Source organism: Humulus lupulus, chromosome 5, assembly GCF_963169125.1.
Source record: "Humulus lupulus chromosome 5, drHumLupu1.1, whole genome shotgun sequence".
Taxonomy (NCBI): domain Eukaryota; kingdom Viridiplantae; phylum Streptophyta; class Magnoliopsida; order Rosales; family Cannabaceae; genus Humulus; species Humulus lupulus.
The window spans coordinates 93768003-93780935 of NC_084797.1; positions in this window are offsets into that span (position 1 = coordinate 93768003).

The following is a 12933-nucleotide window of genomic DNA, read 5'->3' on the forward strand; positions in this document are numbered from 1 at the left end:
ACATCTATGGGCTTTGATAAAACTGGAGACTGAGCCAAATGTATTTTTATGGCTTGGAATGCCTGCTCGCATTCTTCTGTCCAATCAAATTTCTTGCTTCCTCTTAGTAAGTTAAAAAATGGGACACACTTGTCCGTTGATTTGGAAACAAACCTACTTAGAGCATCAATCCACCCAGTAAAACTTTGTACATCTTTGGTTCTAGTCGAAGACTTCATTTTCATGAGTGCCTTAATCTTCTCATGATTGGCTTCTATCCTTCGCGAGTTAACTATAAATCTGAGAAACTTTCTAGAACTTACTCCAAACGAGCATTTGAGGGGGTTTAGCTTCATGCAATACTTTCTATGTATTGCAAAGCACTCCCCCAGATCTCGTACATGCCCCCCATCATCCTTTGACTTGACCAACATGTCATCAACTTACACTTCCATGTTTTTGCCGATCAAGTAGCGGAACATGCCATTCACTAAACGCTGGTAGGTGGCTTCTGCGTTCTTTAAGCCAAATGGCATAACCTTGTAGTAATATAATCCTATGTCTGTTCGGAAGCTGGTATGCTCCTCGTCGAGAGGGTGCATACTTATCTGATTATACCCAGAGTAAGCGTCCATGAAGGACAAAGTTTCTTGACCAGAAGTTGTGTCAACCAACTGGTCTATCCTGGGCAAGGGAAAACAGTCCTTGGGACATGCTTTATTCAAATTGGTGAAGTCCACACAGGTCCTCCACTTCCCATTGGACTTGGGAACTAACACTGGGTTAGAAACCCAGGTGGGGTAATAAGCTTCCCTTATGAACCCGTTTTCCTTCAGTCGCTCGACTTCTTCTTTTAGAGCTTTCGCTCATTCCTTGTCAAGAAACCTTCTCTTCTGCTGCACTGCTGGGTAGTTTTCATCCACGTTGAGCATGTGGCTGATCACGGTTGGTGAGATACCCACCATATCCTTGTGAGACCAGGTGAAGACATCTTGATTCCTTCGCAAAAATTCTATCAGCTAGGCTCTCACCTCCATCTTTAAATTCTTCCCAACTTGGACCACTCTGGTTGGTTTGTTTTCATCTATTGGTACCTCCTCTAAGTCCTCCATAGGTCCTACTTCACTCTCCAAATCCCCAAAGCAAGGATCAATATCCACTCCATCACTTTGGGCAACGCCCTATTTGGTGACTTCATCACCGGATGGGGCCTGTCGCTCATTAACAACAGAAGTACTTTCCTGGTTGATAACCTTTAAAAATTTCTCTCGGTCGGCTACATCCACAATGCTATATTGGTCGATGTCCATCTCGTCTACTACCTCTTCTCTCTCTCCACACATAATCATATTATTCTCCTTGGCTCCCCTCCGTGCCTTAACCACTGAAGCATTATAGCATTCCCTAGCTTTTCTTTGTCTCCCCGGACACAGCCTAGGCCTACACTGGTCAGGAATTTCATGGAAAGGTTCCATATAGACACTGCCGCATGTAAAGCCGTGAGTAGTGGTCGACCAATCACCACATTGTAAGCCGACAAACAATCTACTATCAAAAACTCTGTCATAACTGTCTCGTGCCTAGGAGCGTCTCCTGCTGTGACTGGTAATTTGATTGTTCCGGCCGGTGACAATCCTTCTCCAATAAACTCATAAATAACTTGAGAGCAAGGTTTCAAGTCATTGACGGACAACTTCATCTTTTCAAAAGATGACTTGTAGATAATGTCCACAGAACTTCCTGTGTCAACTAGGCATCTCTTCACTTTCATATTTTCAATTTGGACTGTAATGACGAAAGGGTCATTATGAGGATACCTCACATGTCTAGCATCATCCTTCGTAAAAGTAAGAGACTCACTTTCGTACCGTGGATTCTTTGGAGGCCGCTCCTCTGCAGTCATGACTTCTGATGTTGATGTTGCATCCAACTCATGTCGAAGTGTCTGAGCATATCTTTCCCTTGCCTTATTACTATCCCCAGCCAAGTTTGGACCTCCACATATAGTGTCTAAAGTGAAGTCCACAGGCTCGGGTTGCAAGGGTGGAGACCGCTGCCGTTTGAACCCCAGATTGTTGTTGCTTCCTTTTCCTTGGGGTTTCTCTGCCTGGTACTATTTTAACTTTCCTGACTGGATAAGAAACCCTATCTCATCTTTGAGATGATTGCATTCGTTTGTATAGTGACCATAATCTCCATGAAAACGACAAAAATTATTAATGTCTCTTTTACTCATCTCCTTCCTGATGGGTGGGGGTTTCCGGTAGGGAACCTCTTGATGGCTTACGAGATATATTTCCACCCATCTGGCTGAAAGAGTGGTGTAATTAGTGAATTGAAGTTCATACTTGGTTGGCTTATCATTTGGACCCGACTTATCCTTCTTTTCTTCATGGCTGTCAGACCCGTTATTCCCATGTTTCTTTCCACAATTTTGACCGTTTCCACCATTCTTAGGAGGGTCAGTTGATCCACCTGGATTATTTATGCCTTTCTCCTCTTTCTCAATCACGTCATCCAATTTCATATACTTGTCCGCTCGGTCAAGAAATTGTTGAAGTGTTGAAATTGGATTTCGATGTATACTATCCCACAAAGGGCTTCGATAAGTTATTCCAGAGGATATGGCAACCATCTTCCCCTCGTCTCTGACAGCAGTTTCTCGGTTGCTTCTCTCATGAACCTTTATATATAGTTCTTTAGAGACTCATCCTTTCCTTGTTTGATGCATGCCAAGTGGTTGGCATAAACTGGTGGAGTCCGAGCAGCGCTAAACTGTCTAAAAAACTCCTTCCTAAAAGTTTCCCAAGAGGTAATGAAATTCGGCTTGAATTTCCAATACCATTCCTGGGCAGTATCGGATAATGTAGTCGAGAAAACTCTACAATGATAATTGTCACTCACCCCGAGTAGCTCCATTTGGTCCTCAAATTTCCCAACATGGCTAATGGGATCTGCCTTTTCTGTATATATTGGCAGCACCTGTGCTTTATATTTTGCCGGCGGCTGGGCTGTTCTAATCCAGGCACAAAATGGAGTGCCACTCCGGTGGTCTACCGCATCCATCCCGGAAGGTCATTTTGACAAACCTTGCACTGTAACCGTTAGCGCGTCAAGCTGGGCTTGGATGGCTGGTGCAACCGACGGGGCTGTTAGGTCTTGACCGCCTGGTCGGGCATTTCCATCTGGTGCACTGTCATTAAGTATTTCTACTTGATTGGCAGGATGGTTCAGATCTTGCCCTTTGACCAGGACGATCCTCCTCTTGTCATTGATAACGTCCCTTAGATCCTTCCGGGAAGTGCGTACTCCTAACCGATCAAACACTGTGCTCTTAGACTTTTTCAAAAACCTTATTACGCGGGACTTGCTATCTCCCACTACGCTGCTGGCCGGGATGTAGTGGAGGCTTTTTGGTACGTCCCGGGCAGTCTTTTCCTCCTTGTGGCCCGTTGCCCTCTTTATCCTTTGACCGATCTGTGTGATGACTATTAGCCTCATCACGACCATATCCATCTTTAAACTGCGAAGTTTTCTCATCTCAAGGAGTCTTGGTCTAATTATGCCTGGGTGGAGTCTTCTTACCGCCTGACTGGTGACTCACTGATGTAGAAGTTTCTGATTGGTGGCTCCTGGAAGGGGTTCTAGAGTTCTCCCTTTGTGTCGAGACAGTTTCAGAGTGGATCCCATCATCCTCCCAACTAGGGGGATTACTCCTACTTCTGTCCGGCCCCCGAGAATTGGTTTTGCCAGTGGTGCTTTGACCAGCATTATTATTCCTTGCTCCCTGGGTGGCTGCTCCTCATGCTGCGGTTTGGGCATTGGCCTGGGTCAATTGAGTAGCCGCTTCTAGAGCAAGTGCAGCCTCACGATGTCACTGGTCGGCCTCCTTCTGCCGTCGCCTGATCTCTTCACTTCTGGCATCCATCTCCTATTTTTGCTGCTCGAATGCAGCCTTTTGCCTGGCCATTTCCTCAGCGAAAGACTCCTGCTGAGCATTGAATAGCATCATATCTCCTCTTGGGAAGAGCCTATTGCTTCCTGGAGTTGCTCAACTTCTGAAGTTGTCTCCTCGAGAAAGACCCTGAGCTCAGTCTCAAGGTTCTGAGGTCCAGGACCTTCTGATCTAGCAGGCTCTTTTGATGTACCTGGCTTCTTGGACGCCATATTGGTATTCTTGGTTGCCATATTGGTAGGATACTAGTGTATTAATTCTATTCAGGCTCTCAATGAAAGCACCAAAAATGTTGACATTTTGGCCAACTGCGAGTAGGCGCAAAAATGACAATGAACCTTGAATAGAAAGTAAATAACACAAGTAATTTTTATAGTGGTTCGACCCCAATTTGTTGGTAATAGCCTAATCCACTTAGAGTTGCGATATATTTAACCTATAATTAAGATTAGATGAACCTTGGTCAATTGAGTTTCTCAAGTATAAGTAGGAAAATACAGTGTTTCTCTCTCTGAACTCTTAGAAAACACTCCCAGAATACCCCAAGTAATGGTCCCAAAGTCTCAAAACTAGAGAGCTTTCTTTTTCAGTCTCCAGATCTCAGATCCCCCAAATGATGCCATGAACCTCTTATTTAGAGACTCATGGATCGTACATGAGAAATATGCCTTTGACAGAGTCCTTGGTTGTTCCAACAAACTTTAATTAAGAAAATATAAATAAATTCAAATTACAACAATATAGCTATTACTCCGGGATATCTAAGAGATTCCCACGGCATTTACGAATGATTCGGGTTGAAGTTGTTACTGAGGCTTGACTGAAGAGTCACTAGACGGTTAACTTCTGAGATTCTAATCCGTCGATCGACCAGCTCCATCCCCCGAAGTGACTGGTCGGCGAAGACACCTCACTGGTCGCCCAAAGCATACCATTGGTCGAGCATGGCACACCATTGGTTGGGCATGGCACATCACTGGTCGGGCATGGCACACCACTGGTCGGGCATGACACATCACTGGTCGGCTAAATCTATTTCTTGACCAGTAATATCAAAACTCCCCAGGTCAATTCTCATCCTTTTCACTTCTTTAAATAACACATTTATTGACTATTAATGTGTCATTTACTGACCATGGATTGCCACTTGTCCATCCGATTGCCACATCATTGAACAAAACTTTTGGGGATAACAGGTTGACTTATTTTTGTCTTCAAAACCTTGGGGTTGAACCATGTAGACATTCTCTTCCAAGTAGCCGTTCAAAACAACATTGTTAATGCCCAATTTTCGTATTTACCAATTCTTAGAGACAACAATTGTGAGGACAATACGAACTGTAAAAGCTTTGACCACAGGGCTAAATGTCTCTCCAAAATCAATGCCGAGTCGTTGATGGAACCCTTTGGACACGAGGCGAGCTTTGAATCTTTGAAATGACCCATCGACATTCTTCTTAACTTTGAAAACCCACTTTTTTCCAACCAAGTTGTATTGAGGATAATGTGGTACAAGGTGTAATGCCCTGCGTTTCGGGTACCTTTAAACGACTCAGGTCGAGATTTTTCCCCGTATTAAGAATATTATATTTGTTTCCATGAGTTATTTCTAGCCAAATTATGAATTTTGTGATTAAAAGTCAATATAAGACTTTTGGTCTTGGACCGACACAAAAACCCTAATCGGGTAAAAGTCTCAGAAAATAAAATGAAAAACTATGGAAAATATATTTTGGGCATAAAATAGATTCATAAAAATTAAAGTTTTGTCAAAAATAATAAACGGAAGAGGAAATGGAAATTTTAGGGCGTTTTGGGTTAAAATGCTTAATTTTACCGAAATGCGGAATTTTATTCCATAAATGGACCTTAGGTTAAATTTTATTGTGCGATTAATTAAATTAAATGTGAAAGGAATTTAATTTAATTATTATGTGTTAAGTTTTATTTAAAAAAAAACTTTATATGAGTGAAAAATGTTATAGAAAGTCATTTTGGATTTTTCTTCTTAGGAAATATTTATTAACCATTATATAAAAAAAATATTAACATAAATGAAAGAAATAGTGGCCGACCATGTGAAGGAAATTAATTGGGTGGACCAAACTGTTTTATTTTTAAATCCCCATTTAAATTAGGGTTAATGGCATCAAGTGGTCAAAGTAAAAACACTCAAGTGTTTTAGATATTTTAGAGTTGTCTAAGCTCTTCCAACCTCCCCAAAACCGACCACCCCCCCCCCCCCCCCCCTCACAAATCACTCTCATCTTGTTAAAAAAATTCTCTCTAAAGTTTTCTCTCCATTTTCAACCATCAAGAACACTAAGAAAACTTGGAAGCTTACGCTTTGGTCTAGGAAGAGTTTCCCTAAGGTAAAGTTTCAAAAACTTGACTTTTGTAAAGTTTTTAACCATAGATCTTTCAATAGCTAACTATATATGTTGTTGGGGGAGTTGGTTAAGGTTTTGAAAGAGTTTTGAAGGATTCAAAGCTAGTAGAAATATCAAAACCTAAAGCAAGAACAACAAGAGGTAAAACGTTTACTTTTTATGGTTGTTATTGTATGGCTTTTATTTTTAAGCATTATTTTGTATATTTAATACTTAAAGTTTCTTATTAGTTATGTAATAATTCTATGGTAGTTCCTTTATAATTTTTATGATGCTTGTGTGTTGATTTTTGAAAATAGGGACCAAAATCCCTAAGGGTTTTGTTGAAAACCCTAAAACAAAAATACAAGTTTTGAGCTGTGACTTCCAAGGGGTCAAGCATCCACTGTATATTTATTTTGTAAAATTAAATTGTACTATGATGTTTTTGAGATGGAGTACATAAAACTGAGCTTTTGAAACACTCAAAAACGTTTAGAAATGAGTGAGTTATGCTATTTCAAAGTTTAGGTAAAAAACTGTTTTTTTTTTCGTATTCTTAAATTCGGGACCAAGTTTGGACAGCCACTGTATAGGGCAAATGAATCCATATTTTTCTAAAATTTGGTGGACATATTCTTGGCATAACCTAGTATTCCACTATTGGTAAAAAAAAATAATGAACGGTTTGAGAGTTATTAAGTGCCAAAGTTTGGAAAAAATAAGGACTTGAAAATAATGTCATTTTTACCTCAATGTTTGGAAAATATTTTCACCAATAAAAAATGCTTCTTTTGATCTAAGATTTTACAAATTCCTAAATGGCATACCAAATATTTAATTGGGAAATTTCGGTAATAATTGGGTAAGTAAATTTCAAGTTATGACCTAACAAAGTATGTAGTTAAAAATGAGAAAAATGAGGTTTTCACAATTAGTGTAAAAATGAGATTTTGGAACTTAAGATAAAAAGTACATTTGTGCTTATTGCAAGATAAAAGCTTGGTAAGTCTTAAAAACATTTTGACCTAAAATACCACTTTGAGTTTAAGTGAGAATTATTTTATTAAAGAGTTTTTATTCTTTTTAAAAATAAAAGATTTAATTTATTTATAAGTTGATAAATTAAAAGAAGGTTTAAAAACCCTATATTTTGAGAAAATAATTAAGTAAATTATTTTTCTAGTAAGTAAACTTGATTAATTGACTTCGAAAAATTAACTAGTCAATATAAGAAATTATTAACGGTTTTCCTAATTAAGCTAAAATTACGCTATTTTCTTAATACGAGTTTTAGAGAGTAAAACCTTAAGAAAAATAAAAGGGAAATTAAGAGATTATCTTCTTGAAAAAAATAATTGAGGAATTTAATTAGTATTTTCTGGATATAATACCAGCTAAAATCTTCTATATATTTAACCGACTTGTTGAAAGTACGTGTAAATAGCGGAACTTTTAAAGAATAAGATTTTTTAGCGGATTGTGGGAAAATACTATTGCGATATCCAAGCCAAAGTATCGAGACCATAGGATAGGTCTGCCCGAGACTTAGGGTTTAGTCTCAAATTTTTGAGTACGAATTTCTTGAATGGGTTTAAAACCAAATAAGGATCCTTAATCCTTACAAGTGATTTTTTTAAAATGGCCAAACTGCCCAAATAAAAATAATGAATTATGAAGTGCCATAATTAATTTGAGTATATTGTATGGATAATTATAGTATTAGCTAAGCATAACTGGACTATACATTGGAGGGTGAAATCCTGCTGAGAGCTAAGGACTCCGAGTAAGTCAACTTCTATTGTGTGGCTACAACATGAAACAACTATTGTATTGTCTGTTAGTATAGGGACACATGCACATATATACACCGTCGTAGAAGTTTGCATAGAGACATTAGTCTAGTAGGTGCTGATTCAGAAAATATGAATGGTAGATATCTGTCATATCCGAGACGTCTGATCCCCGTCACACTGCTTGTTTGATTTTATTATATCAGGTTCACTACCGCGATGAGTGACCAAGATTGAGGATTGCTGGTTTAAACCAAGGGGCGCCAAAATGAATGAGACCTAGGGGCCCTCATGCTTACTTAATCATTGAACGGTTAGAACCCGAGCAAGTGCTCTGATAAGTTATTCCCGGATAGTAGCCGTGAATATTGGCTGTTCAGTGAGAGTGCCTAGAGATACTAGAGGTTTCCAAGTTTGAGTGAGACTGAACATCCTAAGGGCAACTGCTCACCAACACCACTGATTAACATAGAAGTCTCTATAAACCCGTGTAAGTTCGATTACACTCTTGAATAGTAGCAATGCCCTAGGTAACTTGATGGTTATCCTTGTGAGGGATTTACTCTTGGATAAGTAGCGATGCCCTAGGTAACTCGATAGTTATCCTTGATGGGGATATTTATTGGCTAGATCTTAGTGTTGAGAATCGGTTCTATCTTACAGATTAGCATTTATGCTGGAGGGCGTGATACGCCCAAATTGTTGGAAATTGTCGAGCGTTGGTCTCGAATTATATTGTGATATATTAATCTGCTTGCTCTGGGATTTTCTAAGTGCATGGATTTATTTGTTTATATGAAATAGTTTGTCATTGGTTATCAGGCATAACCATAAGTTTGCCAGGATGCTTTTGCGTTCTTGAAATTGATTGCATAGGGTCCGGATGGATCTAGGACCCTAATCTTTGTGAGCTATTGTTATCTGGGGGCAGTAACTTGGTCAGTGACCACCTGTCTTCTCTGCATGCTTTTGTTTTAAAGTTGAACTTACTAAGCGTTTTCGCTTACCTAGTTGTTTCCCGTTGTAGGTAAGAACAATGGCAAGGCAGAGCAGTGAGCGCTGGAGTCTACCTTGTGAATGTACATGTGGACCAACCTTTTGGGAAGTCGTTTTTTTTTTTTAAATGTTGTGTTATTCTCATAAACTAGGCTCACTCTACTCTTCATAAACTATGTTTGTATTAAATATTAAGTATGGCCATACGACTTTTAAAAAGTTTTTTTTAAACGGGTTTTTGAGACATTTTGTTAGATGAAAACGTTTATATTTCCGCATTATCGAGTCTTGAAAATCTAGGTCATTACACAAGGGAGCATGTTTTGTTATACTGAAGAGCACTAATTTCTTCCTGCATAACATGTCTCCACCCCTCAATTTCAAGAGCCTCTCCAACACTTGTAGGTTCTTCTTGAAACTTAAACCACTGAGCACTTCCCAAGTAGACTTTTTGTTTGTATATCCCATCTTTAGCTCAGGTTATCATAGGATGGGATGGTTGTATAGTAGGTTTTGGTGGCTGTGTGGGAGTCGCAGGACTTTGAGGAGAGGAAGAAGGCAAATCTGATCCTGAAGAACAATGAACATGACTAGAAGTAATAGAGTGGTCAAGAGATTCAAGAGGTGGAGAACTTGGAGTATGAGGTGCAGGAGATAATACCTGATTGCTGGTGTGAGCAGATGAGCCAAGAGAAGAAGGAACTACTTCAGAAGACATGACTGTTGAGGGAGCAGGAGGTGTGACCGATGGCTCTAGTGAAGTAGGAGTCATACTCGGCACCTGGAACCAAGCAGTTGGAGGAGAGGCAGTGTGGCATTGTTCAAGGCGACGAGTATTCAAGAAACTTGTCTTAAAGGGAAAATCATTTTCATTGAACTGAACATGTTGTGATATATCACTACAAGAAATGCCAATATTAGGGGTGGATGCATTAGAGGCGGACCTGAATCCGCCTCTAAGAAGAGGACTATTAGCGGTGGACCCAGCAGTCTGCCGTTAATAAAGTTTTTTTTTTTAAAAAAAAAATTATTTAAAAAAAGCGTTAGCGCCCTCCGCCGCTAATAAGAAAAGTGCGGGAATTTTCTTGAGCATTTATTTGAATGGGTATTAGCGGCGGAGCCACAAATTATTACTGGCAGACTGCCCGCTGCTAATACATTACAGCGGCGGGTCCAACACATTATTAGCGGCGGACTTCCTGCCGCTAATAATGTGTAATTCTGACCGTTTTTTAAATAGCGGCGGGGGTCCGCCGCTAATAATGGGAACTCATTATTAGCGGCAGGAACCCATTATTAGTGGTGGACCCCTGCCTCTAATAATCTTCTATATAAAAGATCCTAGCGCCCCTTTCATCAGTTTCCATTTTCTCATTTCTTCCATTTGTCTCTGTCTTCTCCGCCCCCAAGCCCCTGTTCAACGCCCCATTCTCCATCATTTGCCCACCCTCTTGAACCCGAGCCCCTCCACATCTATGAAACACCCCCCCCCCCCCCCCATCCGAGCCCCTCCACACCCAAGACACCCCCATCCGAGCCCCTCCACACCCACGGCACCCCACATCCCCCACGGTATGTGTTTTAAAATTTTAATTTTTAAATTTCTAACATATTCTATTTTTGTGTTTAAGGTCCGCTACTCCACCGCCGCTCCGCTATGAAATCAGTGGAAAAGTATGCTTTTATGTAATTTATGTATATATTATTTTGTGTATGTGTTAGAAAAATTTGATGATGTGTTAACAATTTTATATATGTTTGAGTTTTTAAAATTTGAAATAGAAATAAATTAAAATAATAGAAATTTGTTAGTTATAAATATTTTATGTGTTATTATAAACGTTCTGGGATTTTCTGAGTGTATGATTCACTATTTTTTAAAATGGTCGTACTAAACTATTATGCTGCTGAATTTTTCGTGAAATTTAATTAAGTAAACTAGTTTTAATTTTTTTTTGTTATATGTTATGTCAACATAAAGAGAAATTTAAATTGTAATGAATATTATATAATTAGAGTTAGTTATTATTTTTATAATTAATTAAAAATTATTAAACAAATATATTAGTAGTTAATTAGAAATTACTTTATTTTTTAAGTTTTGATTTATTTTCTCTGTCATTAAATAAATAATTAAAAAAGTTTAGTGTAAGTTGTTATAATAATTTGATTAACTTATGATATAATTTTATAATTATTTAAGTTAACTAATTGCTAATTTAATTTTAAAATTTATCAGTAAATATCAAATTAATAAGTTTAAAATATAATTAATAAAATAATGAATGAAAAAGATGAATTAAATTTATGTAATTATTAAAAAAAAATAGTCTAAATTTAAATAATAATTAATTTGTCAAATTATTATTAATATTATTACAAATTAAAAAAATTAATAAAAAAACAATGAATTAAATAATAATTTAATTTTTTAAATAATTTAATTATTTTTTAATAATTTAATTAATTAATTAAATAAATAATAAATTATTATAAGAAAAAATATTATTTTGTTTATTAAATAATAACGTCCATGTAGGATCTCAGACGTCACATCCTAGGCATCATTAGTTTGGAGACTCGTTTGGATCATCTTCGCAGTAATCTCCACATGCTTATTACCCTTTAGCACCGGCACCACAGTTTGCTTCACCACTATTGCTGCGTCCTAACATTGGTGAAGATAGTGATGTGAATGTTAATGAATATTTCTCTCCTGGTTGGCCTGATCCAAACAATAATAATTAGTTTACGTTTTTTAATTAAATTAAGACAATTGATATTTTATTATGTTTATTTTATAATTAGTTTATATGTAATTTTGATTGATAAATATTAATTGTGTTATTAATAATTAATTTTAATTTATGTTAAATCTAATTATATTTAAATAATTATTATAATTTATTTATTTATTATTAAATAAATTCAAATGAATTATTATATTTTATTTTAAAAAAAAATATTAATTAATTACCGGCAGATTAATAGAGGCGGGATCCGCTGGTATTAAATGAGTCAAATGCGATGTTGACTACTTTGTATACCGGCGGAGTCTGCCCCTAATAATCCGTCGGTATTAATATATTACAGGTGGGGTGTCAGTCCACCAGTAATAACCATAATTACCGACCAACTATTACCGGCAGAAGGCTCCGCTGGTAATAACCTATTTTGTTGTAGTGTATAAACTCTCCCTGTAGAGTTGGGACATTTATACCCTTAGAAAAAATCACCATACCCCAAATTAACACATTTCAGAGATCTAAAACTAAATTTATGATCTTAATAAGAGCGGAGGCAAGGAAAACATGCTGAACCAAATACATGCAAGGAGGGATAGTTAGGTTTTTTGTGAAATAATGTTTCAAAGGGAGATTTATGACCAAAAATTGGCGTGGGAAGTCTGTTTATCAAGTAAACAGAGGTCTGAAATGTATCAACCCAATATTTCAGAGGCATTGATGCTTGTGCTAGTAAGGTGAGACCCATGTCAACTATGTGTCGGTGTTTACATTCAGCTCGACCATTCTGAGCTCACGTATGAGGACAGGAATGCTGAAAAATGATGCAATTTTCTTTGAAAATGTTAGAAAAGGTATGATATTCCCCACCCCAATCAACCCTAAGGACTTTGATTTTTTTGCCAAATTGATTTTCAACTAGAGCCTTGAATTGAGTAAAAGCTAAATTTGAATTTCAGTGGGTATATCCATGTATACCGACTAAAATCATTGATGAAATGAATGTAAAACCTGAAGTTTGTGTTTGACATTATTGGGGCAGGACCCCAAAGGTCTGTATGAACAAGATCTAATACATGTTTGACTCTACTATTTGA